Genomic DNA, 15,145 nt, shown 5'->3' with positions numbered 1-15,145 from the left:
TTCATCAAAAGTTTGACCGGCAAGGCAAATAGGAGTTCTAGAACTTCACAACGTTTTATAAATAAAGCAAAATCCAGTCCTCATAAGGACTCAGCTTGAAGTCCGTTTCTTTGAAGGTAACCTGTCAGATGACCTGATTAAAGGTGATGAGAAGATTTCGGGCAGTTTTCAAGACATGCTGTACTGCTTCTCACCAAAATTTTATTAATCTTCTGATTTTGGAAAAGTTCCCATGAAAAGGACCTGGGAGAAAAACATTCCCAAATCGTCCCCTCAGTCTGTGGAACAGATCTTAATAGCTACTAAGTGAAGGAGTCCATGTGTTCCCACAGATGGCTGTTGAAAAATGAATCATGTTTATCAATTTGAGAAAACAGAAAGAAAAGAACAAGGAGTATAGGACCTCATGATTTAGTCAGGCCTCACTGAGAGCCTCATGAATGGCCAAAGTCAAATAATCTGGAGTTAGCTGGCTCCTCCCACCTTCTTCTCTCCCCATCCTCAACTTTTATAACAATGTTTCCAAAAGGGCAGCCACTACCCTCTGATCCTCTGGTTTACACCCCATAGTCTGAAAATTATTAGGAAAAGCTGATGCATCCTGTATTAATCTACAAGGGCTGTTGTAACAAAGCACCACAAACTGAGTGGTTTAAACAACAGAAATTTATGGGGCACCTGGGTGGCTCAGTCATTAAGCGTCTGCCTTCGGCTCAGGTCATGATCCCAGGGTCCAGGGATCAAACCCCGCATTGGGCTCCCGTGTCAGCGGGGAGCCTGCTTCTCCCTCTCCCACTCCCCCTGCTTGTGTTCCCTCTCTCGCTGTCTCTCTCTGTCAAATAAATAAAATCTTTAAAAAAACGAAACAAAACAAATTTATTGTCTCATGTTCCAGAGGCTGGAAGTCCACAATCAAGGTGTCAGCACAGTTGATTCCTCTTGAGGGTGGTGAGGGCTTGAGGGTTTGTTCCAGGCCTCCTCTCCTATGTCTCTCTGCAGCATCTCCCCTCTATCTTTGTCTTTGTGTCCAAACTTCTCCTTTTTATAAGAACGCTCATTATATTGGATTAGGGTCAACACTTAATGATCACGTTTTAACTTGATTACCACTGCAAAGACCCCATCTCCAAAAAAAGGTCACACTCTGAGGCACCAGAGGTTAGGACTCCAACATCTCTTTTTGTGGGGGACACAGTTCAACCCATAACACTGGTCTAGGCAACTTAAGGAAGAGCTGAGGGAGAGGCCCTTTCTCTTACCGTCTAGCTAATTCTCTGTTGGAGTTCTTCCTAGGGGAGTTTGCTTCTGGGCCAACCAGGAATGACTAGGACCAGGGGTTTTATAGGGTTGTTCAAGAAGAAGAGCCTGCAGGGAGCAGGGGATAAAAAGGTGTGTGGAGGAGCACCTAGGTGGCTCAGTCTTTAAGTGTCTGCCTTTGGCTCAGGTCATGATCCCAGAGTCCTGGGATCGATCCCACATTGGGCTCCCTGCTCAGCGGGAAGCCTGCTTCTCCCTCTCCCATTCCCCCTGCTTGTGTTCCCTCTCTCTCTGTCAAATAAATAAATAAAAATCTTTTAATAAATAAATAAATAAATAAATAAAATCTTTAAAAAAAAAAAAATAGTGGGCGCCTGGGTGGCTCAGTTGGTTGAGCGACTGCCTTCGGCTCAGGTCATGATCCCGGAGTCCCTGGATCGAGTCCCACATCGGGCTTCCTGCTCGGCAGGGAGTCTGCTTCTCCCTCTGACCCTCCCCCATCTCGTGTGCTCTCTCTCATTCTCTCTCTCTCTCAAATAAATAAATAAAATCTTTAAAAAAAAAAAAAAGATGTGTGGAATTACCAGGAGTCTTGAGGACAAAGCTACAATCAGAGGACCTGGGGTCCCACCAAATTGAGTAAGATAAGCAAAGAACAGAGTCTAGGACACATCATAGAAGCTCAGCAAGAATCAGTTGAAGAGAAAAGAAATGCAGAAGACCAAGCTGGGCACAAATACAAGACAATTCAAGGTGAGATTATATCAGCTAGGAAGTCTCAGATGTAAACAACAGAAATGCACTCCAGCTGACTTCAAGAGAAAACAAATTCATTATGAGAATATTGGGAATACAAGGAAACTTTTAGGGGAGAATAATAGGTTTACTATCTTGCTTGTGGTGCTGGTTTTATGGGTATACACATATGCCAACATTGATCAAATTGTACACTTTAATATGCATTTTATTGTATGTCAGTTGTACTTCAATAAATTTTTTTTTAAAAAAGGATATTGAAAATTTCTGTACACTGATATGGGGAGTATAAATTTGTATAGTCACTTTGGAAAACATTGTGGCAGTGTCTATGAAAACTGCACAAATGCATATCCAACGCCCTGTCATTTCCACTCCTAAGTAACCACCCAATAGAAATGCACCCAAATCTTCATCAAAAACATGTGAAACAATGTTCATAGCAGCACTTCTCATATTAAAAATGTAAACGGTGTAAATGCCCGTCAACAGTGTACTGGTGTGCAGAAAAGGTTAACTCTGTGAGCCTGGGCTACTCAACTGCTGTATGTTCCCAAGTCTTCAGGACTACCTTTGGCTTAGCTCCTAGAAGAAGATCTCTGAGCTTTTGCAATATCCTGCCTGAAAAAAGTGTCTTTATATGCCTAAAGCTGTGGGCTATGCCAATTAGTTTAAACTAACAATGTGATTTATGTGAATGCCTATTTTTGTATGCTTGAGCCTCTAGGCCATAATGTATGAGTTTGACCTGTGTCAGGATGGATACTGGGTAGCTAAGGTCAGCAATGGGGACACTGCACACCTTCATGACTGGCCTCAAACAATAGCAACAAAACCTGGACACCAGGGGTTGGATGGGCTTCCCTGATTGGCAACACCTTGTCATACATACTTGTGGAAAAATTAAGTGCTGTCCATGTGACTCCTCCGGGAGAGGATAACTAGAAGCTTGTACCTGGTTTCCTCTGGACTCAGCCCTCTATACCTTTCCCCTTTGCTGATTTCTATAAGCTGTCACTGTAATAAAACTTAACTGTGGGTACAACAGCTTTTGAGTTCTGTGAGTCCTTCTAGCAAATCCCTGAACCTGAGGGTGGTCTTGGGGACCCCCGATACAAGTGGATAAATATATTATAGTGTATTTATAAAATGCAATGCTTTACTATTCCGATAAGAGCAAGCTACAACTATACCAAACAATAAGGATGAATATCACAAACATAATGTTGGACATACACAAGAGAATATGTGCGCAGATTTGATTTGTATAAAGTGAAAAAAAGAAAAAGAAAAAATAGGCACAACTAATTCATGATGTGAGGAGTCATGATTATGGTTGTCTTGGATGGCAGAAGGTAGTAACGTGGAGGGTGAATAAGGAAGCTTCTAGGACATTGGTAATGTTCTGTTTCTTGATCTGGGTACCAGTTATATCAGTTCATGAAAACTCAGTTTATGAAAAATCATCACTTCTGTGGTATATAAACACACACATATACTTACATATGAATATAAGTATATACATACACATGTACATTACACTTTAATAATAGAAATGTTACAGAATATTGGATGGTATGCAGCATCTTTAGAAAAACTAGACAATCAGGCTGGCAGACTATGCAACTGGAAAAAAGCCCAAAATCTCACCATGGAACTGGTCTAGCAAAAGCCCCACTGCTATACCAATAGATACCAGATGGCCATCTGCTAGGCCATCCTTATCAAGGCCACTAGGAATGTTGTCCCTGAAGAATAGATGTAACTGCTCTTACTGCAGCTGTTGCTTCCTGTCCCTGGAAGGAACTCAGTGTGGTCTCTGCTTCTTCCCTGGACCTGCTTCTTTAAAGTATAGAAAAAGTGTGGGTATTGGTCATGGTCATGGATGAGGGCTAGGTCATGGGCTTTCATCCTAGCAGTGAGGATGCTAGAAAAAAGGAGTCTGGCATTTTGCGGTGTCTATGTTGGGAAACAAGCTCAGCCTCATTAGAATAAATTACAGATGCTGGATAGTCGAAAGAATGAGAAATGCCCACCAAAGGTATTTTGCATCTGGAGAATTAAACCAAGATCAAAAATGTTTATTGAGTCTCAACTATGTGTCAGGCACCAAGTTAGAAGCCTTTATACATATGAGAACACTTGATCTGTGTTTTTGCAAGTGCTCTGTGAGATAGTATAGACCCCAGACAGACCTGAGAAATCTTCTTCGAGGTCTTCCTTGAGCATTCAGCCAAGTACTGATCTGCCCATGCATGATCTGCAAACTACCTGCGGCTGGGGAAAAAAATCTAAAAGGATTAGAGAACACTACCTGGTGCTCACATAGGGCTCATAGTATATGTTCACAGACCAGACAGGAAAACTCCTAAATCACAGGGCAATGGGTAGAAAACTCAGGAAGATCTTGCCTCAGTAGCAGAAAATAATTAGCTCTGGTTAAAAATGGCTAAATCATAAAAGCAAGACCCCCAAAGATCAAACTATACAACTAACTTAACATTCCAGAATAAAGCTCAAGAATATTTATGGGAATACGAAAATATCCAGCATCTAATAAGGTAAATTTTGCATCTGGCCTCCAAACAAAGATTACCAGGCAGACAAAGAAGTAGAGAACCATGACCCATGAGGAGAATAATCAATTAATTGAAATTAACTCAGAACTGATATAGATGTTAGAATTAGAAGATGAGCACATTAAAACAGTCATTATAACTGTATTCCGTATGTTCAAAGTGTTAAGTAGAGACATGGAAAATATAAAAATATAATAAAAGATCCAAGTAGTACTTCTAGAGACAAAAACTATAATGACCGAGATGAAAAATACACCAGATAAAATTAGTGACAGATTAGACATGGCAAAAGAAAAGATTAGTGAATTGAAGACATAGCAATAGGAGGTATACAAAGTGAAACACACAGAGAAAAAAGGAAACAGAAAAAGGGAATCGATGTACTGTGGGACAACTCAAGTGGCCTGCTATAAATGTTATTGGAGTCCTGAAAGGGAGAGGGAGAAGAAACATTTGAGGAAATGATGGACACAAAATTTCCAAACTATGAAAATTATATATCCACAGATCAAAGCTCAGTGAACAATAAGCACAAGAAACATGAAGTAAACAACACCATGACACATCATCAGGTTGTTCTTAACAGTGATAAAAAAAATTTTTTTTTAAATGATTTGGTGTGGTAGAAGCGTCTTTCTGAGTCACTGAACAGATCTGGGACCGTGTTCTGGAAATTACCAGTTTTTACTATCTTCTCAGAACTTTTCAAAGCCATACACACTCTAGGAAGATTCGATTAGAAGGGAAAGAGCCAGGAAGCAAAGAGACAAGTTAGGAGGGTTTTGCAGGAATCCAGTGGACCTGAACTAGGGCTGTGAAATAGAGAGGGAAAGTAGGAGACATTTAGGAAGTAAAATCGGCAGTACTGGGAGACTGCTTGTGAACCTGAAAAACAGCTCTTGCTGGCAACTGGTAGATGGTGTCAGAATTCATAGAGCCAAGGGGGAAGACAAAGATTGAATTTTAGACACTCTGAGTTTGAGGTACACATGGGCTCTCTGTTTAAACCTGGGGAAGATGTCTGGCCCACAGATACAGCTTTGGGAGTCACTAACCCATAATTTGAATGTCCCCAAGTCCTCCAGCCTTCTTGTGACACCCTTACCTTTCACACTGAACAAAATGACCCGAATTTTGTGGATGCCTGGGTGGCTCAGTGGGTTAAGCATCTGTCTTTAGCTCAGGTCATGATCCCAGGGTCCTGGGATTGACCCTGCTTCTGCTTCTGCCTTGGCCCCTCCCCTCCACTCATGCTTTCTCTCTGGCTCTCTCTCTCAAATAAATAAATAAAATATTTTAAAAATAAAAATAAAAACTAAAATGACCTGAATTTCAATCCAATGCATGCCAATGCCTAAAGTCTGGGTCCACCAAACATTCTTAGCTCAAAGTTGAGAAAGAAGCTAGGATCCAGACCCCTGAAGGGGGGGCACTGGCCAGCTGGTACTCTTGTGTCCGGACCTGGCTGTGCTGGTATGTCTGAGCGGGGCAAGGGGGCAGATTCTAAGAGTGTTGGAAAGAATGCAAGCTTTTTCACCTCTATTATAGAGATGGCCGGCTGCCGCGAAGGGGCTGCTCCCAGGGTGAAGAAGTGTTGCTGGTGTGAGTCCCAAGAGCAGGAAGCAAAACTGAAATGGAAAGGAGCAAGTCCCTTTTTATTCCTTCAAACTTGCAGTGGCCCTCCATCGGCCAAGCCAAATGGGGAATAGCTGGCAAAGGGGACCGTGGTCTGTAGAATCCCAGAATCACTGAGTATAGAACGATGCGTTAGGAGCTGAGAGACAGGTACTTAAAAACTGGCACACTCTGCCTGGGGGTAAACGGTGTCCTTGATTGCTCTCTTCTTGCGGCTCTGATCAGAAGCGGTGGTCCTGAGGAATGGCTGTGTTGAATCTTGCTTGCTGATCTCATGGAGCTGCATGCATTTCCAGTAGGGAAAACAGAACATGATTTCAGTCATAAGTGACATCTCCTCTTGGGGGGACAAAGTGAACTCAGCATTTCAGAATCAAGAAGGAGAGCCTTAAAAAGCGATTGTCCTATAAAATTCTTTTCAAATATGCACTTTAACTCTTACATGTTTAAAATTAGCAAAATGAAATTCCTCATTCAGATGTTACAGCCAGTCTGATGTCAACTGAATTCCAAATGGTGATCTCAGCATTACACCTGCCTCCACCAATAGCAAGAAACCCAGCCGCCGATGGGAGGGAACTTAGCAGCTCTGGCAACGTTCAGCTGCCAAGTGAAGGCACCTGTTACAGGGCTGCCTCTGAAAAACAAAGGCGTAAGCTCCTAAAAAAGACCAAAGTGTAAAAGACAATGCAGATGGAAGTTGAGAATTGGGCACCTGCTGTGAAGGGGGGTGGGGAGGGTCTGCTTTTACATAAGATATGCCTGGTAGAAAGCCATCAAAAACACTTGAGAGAAAAATCTTGGGAAGGAGAAACTCTTGACAAGCTCTTAGAAAACAACTTGTTTACAGATTTACAGCTCCATGAAGAAAGGAGAATCAACCCATGCTGTCACTACTCTTCCGATTCCGTGCGACAAGTGCAATAACAGCATTTCTGTGGCTCTACCCACCCCTTCAACCTTAGATGCTGTTTGAGCTTGACAAGCCTTGGAGTTTAAAACATTGCTTTCCTCATGGAACATCTTGGAATCAGAGGACGTCAGGACTAGAGGACCTCGGAGCAAGAGCAAATCACAAAGAGCTGAAAGGAATTCTGTAGCAATAAAGATTTTATAACTGTAAACAAAGGTCTCTGGGGAAATAGAATTATATGTAAGTGTCTGAAAACTCATATTAAGGAAGGAAAGAAATGGTTGGGGATAGTTCAAGGAAATAACTCAAAAAAAAAAATTTTAAAGAAAGCAATTGTAAATTAGGATGAGAATTATACTTTAATGCTGAAGCTAGAAAGTAATGGAGACTTTCTTCATTTTGATGAAATGTTTTACATCATTAAATAATACAGAGATTTTTCATCCAGGAAACTCAAGCATTTCTCAATAAATTCTGAGTAGGCAATATTGTTCAAAATTTTATAGAGACATGGATCCTCACATAGAAGAAAGATAAAACAATTTAGGTATAAACAAGAATTGTTCTAGCCATTCATTTTTTTTTAAAGATTTTATTTATTTATTTGAAAGAGAGAGAGAGCACACAAGCAGGGGGGAGGAGCAAAAGGAGAGGGAGAAGCAGGCTCCCAGCTAAGCAGGGAATCCCACGTGGGGCTCGATCCTGGGATCATGACCTGAGCCGAAGGTAAACACTACACTAGTCATTCTTATTGAGCACAACCATGTGCGAAAATCCTCAAGGGCCTTAACCCTCTGTTTTTATCCTAAGTCAACTTGACCCATTATTATAGGCTGAATGTTTACCCCCCCCACCCCCCCAAAAAAAACCCTCATATGTTGAATCCTTAACCTCAAGACAGGGCCTCTAAGCAAGTAATTAAGGTTCAATGAGGTAATAAAGGTGGGACCCTCATCCAATGGGATTAGTGTCCTTTTAAAGAGAGACGCTAGAGCACCCTCAATCTCTCTCATCTCCCTCTCTCTCTCTGTCTTTGTGTGTACCCACCAAGGAAAGACTGTATGAGGACATAGTGAGAGGTGGCTGTCTACAAATCAGGAAGAGAGTCCTTACCAGAAACCAACTTTACTGGCACCTCAATCAGAACGATGAGAAAATAAATGTTTGTTGTTTTAGCCCCCCCAAGTCCGTGGTAGTTTGTTGCAGGAGCCAGAACAGACTAAGATACCAAATAAATCATATACATTGTTATGTAACTGCTCACAGGTAAATCAGTGCATAAATTCTCCAGCGATGATGGAGAATTAGCATTTGTTAATTGCCTATGTGCGAATTCTCTTTCGCGAAAGTTGTTTTATTTTGGTCTTTCAGTGAAAACTTTTTATGGCATTGGCTTGACACACTGGGAAATGGTAACATCAAGTAAATAGCTGTCATGGAGCTTGGTTTGAGCCCAGGAATTATGTTCAAGACCAGGAGTATAAGGAAAGGAAAGGTGACTGTCATTATTTGGAAGCCCAGGCTCTATGTGTCACAGGGATAGAGAGGACCCTAACCACATATCTGTTACTTCAACCACAATTAATCCAGACCTAAAATAGCTCACTAGTCACAGGGCTTTAAATAGAAATGATGACAACATAAAAGTTGATTGGTGTGTCTTTCAGCTTGTTTATTTCATAAGCACATATATTAGGTACCTATTGTACACCAGGCATCCTGCTTAGAGATATAAAAACAGCTGGGGAGGTAGTCTGTATAACGGTTAAGAGTTTGGGACTTGAAGTCAAATAAAAATCTGGAAAACAGTATGGAGGTTCTTCAAAAAGTTGAAAATAGAGCTACCATACGATCCAGCAATTGCACTACTGGGTATTTACCCCAAAGATACAAATGTAGTGATCTGAAGGGGCACCTGCACCCCAATATTTATAGCAGCAATGTCCACAATAACCAAACTATGAAAAGAGCCTAGATGTCCATCGACAGATGAATGGACAAAGAAGATGTGGTATACATATACACTGGAATATTATGCAGCCATCAAAAAAATGAAATCTTGCCATTTGCAACAACATGGATGGAACTAGAGGGTATTATGCTAAGTGAAATAAGTCAATCAGAGAAAGACAAGTATCATATGATCTCACTGATATGAGGAATTTGAGAAACAAGACAGAGAATCATAGGGGAAGGGAGGGAAAAATGAAACAAGATGAAGCCAGAGAGGGAGACAAACCATAAAAGACTCTTAATCTCAGGAAACAAATTGAGGGTTGCTGGAGGGGGGTGGGGTGGGAAGGATGGGGTGACTGGGTGATAGACACTGGGGAGGGTATGTGCTCTGGTGAGCACTGTGAATTGTGTAAGACTGATGAATCACAGACCTGTACCCCTGAAACAAATAATACATTGTATGTTAATTTAAAAAATTAAAATTTAAAAAAATAAAAAATAAAAAATCAGGGATGATAGAGTGAAAGAATGTGACTCTAAGCATCACTGTGATAAACAATTTCTCTACCTCAAATTGCAATCACATTATCTTTCTTTTAGATAACATGAGCTGCCACCCCCATCAGACTCCTGCCCCCCTCATTCCCAATGGAGGTTTTCACAGGAGGTGGCAATGAAAACTGAGTGAGTTACCCAGATAAACACCTCTGGACTGGGCCTTTCCACTAGAACTCAAGACAAGTACTTAAGGATTATCTGAGGCGGCAGGCTCTCTGGCCACCAAACTTCCACCCACACAATGGAGTCAGAGAAATGGGAAAGGGAAATTGGATCACTTCTTGATTCCAAGAGCCATCCCCCACCAAGGTAGGCCTAGCCCAGCCACACATCTGCTTTCAATTACACCCTTAACCTTTCAAACCAAGCATTAGAAGAGAACATACCAACCTGCCCACCCACCCCTGCCCTCCATCCTCCTAGTTAGCCAAAGTTCCCTTACTTAGGAAAAAAAAAAAAAGTTATGTTCCTTATTGCTAAAACCATATTTTTAGTTTTCATAGAGAATTATAGGTAGCACAACCACCAATTTAAAAGTTCCCCCAGGGTTGAACCATTGCTCTCCCCTCCTTAGGAAGAAATATTCTGTCTTGTCGTTCTGGGTTAGTGTTACTCCTCTCGGAAAGAGCAAAGCATGACTGCTAAGGGGAAGGTGGAAGGTAGTCATGGTCCTGAGGAGAAGGTGACATAGCCACAAAGACTGGCCTCTGAGCTTACCAGGAACAGTAAGCTTGCTGGGGATGTTTTGTGTTTCTATTAGAGGACCAGTTTGCAGTAAACTCAAGACTGGATGAAAGGAGGGGCGCCTGGGTGGCTCAGTCGTTAAGCATCTGCCTTTGGCTCAGGTCATGATCCCGGGGTCCTGGGATCGAGCCCCGCATCGGGCTCCCTGCTCCGCGGGAGGCCTGCCTCTCCCTCTCCCACTCCCCCTGCTTGTGTTCTGTCTCTCGCTGTGTCTCTCTCTGTCAAATAAATAAATAAAATCTTAAAATAAAAGACTGGATGAAAGGAGACAGAGTTAGTGGAGGCTCCTGCCCAAACTGCATTAGATGAACAGATTACACTTGGGGAGCGGTTTGTGGAAAACCGTGATTTTGGAGATTCTTGACAGGAGGGGCCTGCCTGTTCCAAGTCCGAGATTCCCCCTTCTCCAACTGGAATGGAACACGGTGTTAGTGGCAGAAAAGGGAGAGAGGGAGTGTTGCGTACAGCTGGCTGTGGTTTCTGGCGCTGAACTTAAAGAAAGGGTTGTCTCCCTGAGCTGAGACGACTGCTAGTGTGCGTCAGCTTGGTAAGAGGAACTGAGGGAGAGTTTGAGAGCAATCCCCTATCAGGTCAAGAGATCACTGAGAAGACAGAACTTGGTGGGAGGTGCACTTGAAGCTTGATAACTGCAGGAGCTCCCTCATGGAAGAGTGGCTGTGAAAGAAATGAGCTGGGGAAAATCCCACCACTGCCAGGGAAGTACATTTTAAAATGTGATTCTAGGGGCGCCTGGGTGGCTCAGTCGTTAAGCGTCTGCCTTCAGCTTGGGTCATGATCCCAGGGTCTTGGGATTGAGCCCCACATCGGGCTCCCTGCTCAGCGGAGAGCCTGCTTCTCCCTGTCCCTCTCCCTCTGCTTGTGCTGTTTCTCTTTCTCTCTCTCTCTCAAATAAATAAATAAAATCTTAAAAAAAAATAAAATGTGATTCTGATGGGAGCTCTCAAATGCTCCAGCACAAGGTCTCTACCCTTCAACCTCCAGCTGACAAATCGCTCCACAGCCCCATGTCTTACCTGACAGCACCCAAACCCATGGTCCCTGGATCACCAGCATCAGCAACACCTGGGAAGTTAATACAAATGCAAAATCTCACTCTTCGCCCCCAACCTACTGAATCAGAAACCGTGAGGGTGGGGCCAGTGATGGGGCTTCAACAAGCCCTCCAGGTGATTCTGATGCATGTTCAAGTTTGTTTTAACCTATGCAGAAAAACGTCTTCTTCCTAAGTGGAGGACAAGTGTCCCAGGGGTTCAGAGGTATTGTAAAGTTCAAGAAATCAATGCTTGAAGCTGGAAAGCAGAAGGCGTAAAAGTTGTATAGCTCACAGAGTAAACAGAAACACCGAAACTGTTGAATTGTGGTTGTAACAGGAACAGGGGGACGGGGGTTGATTGTGGATTTTGGGAAAGTAAAAATCCACCATCTGCAGGTGTAAGATAATTACTCCCTACATGGTGGGAGCACCGAGAAAATGTCATCATATCAAGTCGCACAGAAAATTTCCTCACGCAAAAGGTAGAATGTTGGTGCTGCATATACTTGCCCTAAGGAGCAATGGTGAAAGCCTCCCTTTCCCCTCGCATGATTTCATTTAGAGCTGTCCTTGGGGGAGCAAGAAACTGAGCCAATATCCACAGACCTAGTGGGATGAGAGTGATTTCTCAGTGGAATTCATAATAAAAAATGGTTTCTGTTTTCTGGGCTAGTGCTTCTCCATCATTCTCACTGCTTGCCCTTCATTTTATCTCTGGGCTGGATTAATTCCCAGAGAATGAAGTCATTTTCCTGATAGAAACTCCCAGCACTGATTGAAAGGAGAAAGAGAAGGGGATTAGTGGGGTTTTGGTGTTTGTCCTGATGCACTTTGGTAACACCATCAACTCAGAGGCATCCTGGAGACACGCTTTCTGGTTTCCGTTCCTGTTTCTCATCCTGATTTTTTTTTTTAAGATTTTATTTATTTATTTGACAGAGAGAGACACAGCGAGAGAGGGAACACAAGCAGGGGGAGTGGGAGAGGGAGAAGCAGGCTTCCCACCCAGCAGGGACCCCGAGGCGGGGCTCCATCCCAGGACCCTGGGATCATGAGCTTGGCCGAAGGCAGACGCTCAATGACTGAGCCACCCAGGTGCCCCTCTGCTGGTTATTTTTCTATCAAATAGAAGACAAGTGGTGGCAGGCAGTGAGTTGTACAAATAACAGGTAATCGCTTCCACTCCATATTGTGCCACTTTGCAGGGGGGCAGAATAAACCCTCACCGCTGGGCAGGTCCCCTGGGTTCTCTCGGTCCTTGCAGATGTACACTGTAGCCACCCGATCTCTGGGCAACTGCCGTTCACCAAGGCAACTGAGTCACAGTGGCAATCAAACCATCACTCCTCCAGGCTGAGATGGCAGACATGTCCTTACTGGGTGAATACAACGGGACTGTGACTCTCCCACATCATATCTGTATTACATAATGAGCAAAATTGGGCGCCTGGGTGGCTCAGTCAGTTGAGCGCCTGGCTTCGGCTCAGGTCCTGATTGATCCCGGGGTCCTGGGATCGAGCCCCACATCGAGCTCCCTGCTCAGCGGGGAGCCTGCTTCTCCCTCTCCCTCTGCCCCTCCCCCCACCTGTGCACATGTGTGCACACTCTCTTGCAAAAACAAATAAAATTTTAAAATAAATGGTGACCAAAATTAACCATCGTAGCCTATGTCAAACAGAAACTGAGATTATGGTAGTCTTCAAAGTTAGGGGAGCAGAAAATCTGTATCTATGAGTACAACCTCTTTTCAAGATCACTAGAATCATCCAGAAAGGAAGCTTTATGAGTAAATAATGAGTATTAGCCTTAGTTATGCAGAACCCAGGACAGGGAGTTGTATGATTTTACATGAAGATGCACCTGATCTCTAATCTAATAATTCTTAGCCTGTAAATTCCTAGCAGTCTACGTTTGTATTTCTCATTAACAAGGCAACTCCATGCCTTTCCTTTGTTAGATTCATCTGTAAAGAGGCTCTTGGGAATCCATTTCCGGAGGTGGGCTAAGAGGCTGTGCTGTGTACTGACTGGGAACGGAGACTCGGGAGATTCTGGTGTGTCAGTCTACCTGGGTGGAGTCCCTTCTCCCCGGCTTTGTAGCTGTGTGACCTTGGAAAGTTGTTTACCCTCTGTGAGCCTCAGTTTCCCCATTGGATACTGCTGTAGTCTTACATGAATAATGTCAAGAATTTAACACAGAGCCTGGCAGAAAGGCCCGATACATATTAGATATGATTTATATTTGTCGCCAATTTTAGTTGTGTTCAGTTCACCAATTTTTCTTTTTATGCCAAATCTAGCCAGGACAGTTTCGGTCTGGGTTTTCTTTCCTCTTCCCCGACCCACCCCTTCCCCATCTCTTTTCATTAAACCAGGAGAAGGTGATCATGAAACAACCGTTTGAAATGAAGTCTGCTTTGTGTCCATCCGTTGGGAAAAGGCTTTGATCACAGCCGAGCTGTGGGTGTTTGGCAGGCTGCCCGCTTCTGCCCAGGCGAAGAGGCATCTCTGAAGGTTTAGATACTTTTAAAAAGGAAGGGAAAAAGGCAGCTCGTGGGTTCCTCGAGGGTGTGTATAAATGGCAACCTCTCCTCCTCCCCAAGCTTCAAGGGCCTCCCCTCTTTCCAGGGCCAGGGTGTCTGGGTGTTCACGCGCCTTGTCTCTCTGAGCTGTGAGCTGCAGGGAGTGCACGACGCTGCCCTTAGCATTCTGGTGGTTCGCAAGCACAGTGCTTGCCGCTGGACCTCATTAGAGTCGGCTGTCTCCAGCATACAGAGGACACTGGAAAAGCCAGCCCGCCTTGCGCCTAAAGCAGGGGCAGGAGGGCAGAGCCTCCTCTTCCTGGAAGCCAGCCTGGCAGCATTATGTAAATGACTTCTTGGAATTGCCAGCCTGGTCCTGGTGAGCCTGGAAGATCACCTTGCAAGTGGGCCCGAGGCCAGCCTGACAGATGGCCTGGGCTGCTGCAGCATGACCCACATTAGGCCCATCAAGTGTGTTCCCTGAAGGCTAGTGGCCCAGCCGGGAGTGGCAGGGCGGCTGTCCAGGGGGACAGCACAGTCTGCGAGGTGGGTTCCCAGCTCCGCTCACCCCTCCTCCCCAACAGTGCTGTCTCTGAAAGGAAACAGACCAGCTCTCTCCTTCCTCTTGAAAGCACAGCTCTGGGCCTCATGATTTTGGGGTTGATGTCTGGCCTAGACACTCTACATGACAACCCCTCACCAAAGTGGCCAAATGTTCCCATCAAGTGAACCAGCTACTACAATGTTAAAAAGGATAACAAAAGAGCAAAGCCTACTTGGAAACTTTGTTCAGAAACCCTGTGACTTCTACAGAGTATTAAGAAAATATTGAACTTTCAAATTTTATGATTTCACGTCCTCTGAGACTGCAGACCTCTTACCCAGTTCTCTTTTTTAAAGCATGAATCCTTTGTATAATACTTAGAAAGTAAATGTGTAACATTTTTTCTCCCTTCCATTCGGAATAAAGCCTGGGGAAATTTAATGTTCCTGGATTCAGCCTGTGGATTTGAGATAAGGATTCAAGGAGAGAAGGCTTTTAACTCAGAACAGAATCTATTTGCAGCTATTGTTCAATTAACGTAAAGTATCTGGTTACTGGGCATGTTGCATAATGCATGACAGCATAAACCAAACCTCTTAAGTGCTGACACTGAACTCCTTGATAATAG

This window comes from Phoca vitulina, unplaced genomic scaffold (assembly GCF_004348235.1).
Source record: "Phoca vitulina isolate PV1807 unplaced genomic scaffold, GSC_HSeal_1.0 scaffold10, whole genome shotgun sequence".
In the NCBI taxonomy this organism is placed as follows: Eukaryota; Metazoa; Chordata; class Mammalia; order Carnivora; family Phocidae; genus Phoca; species Phoca vitulina.
The sequence above is the reverse complement of the archived record's forward strand: the minus strand, read 5'-3'. Positions refer to the sequence as shown.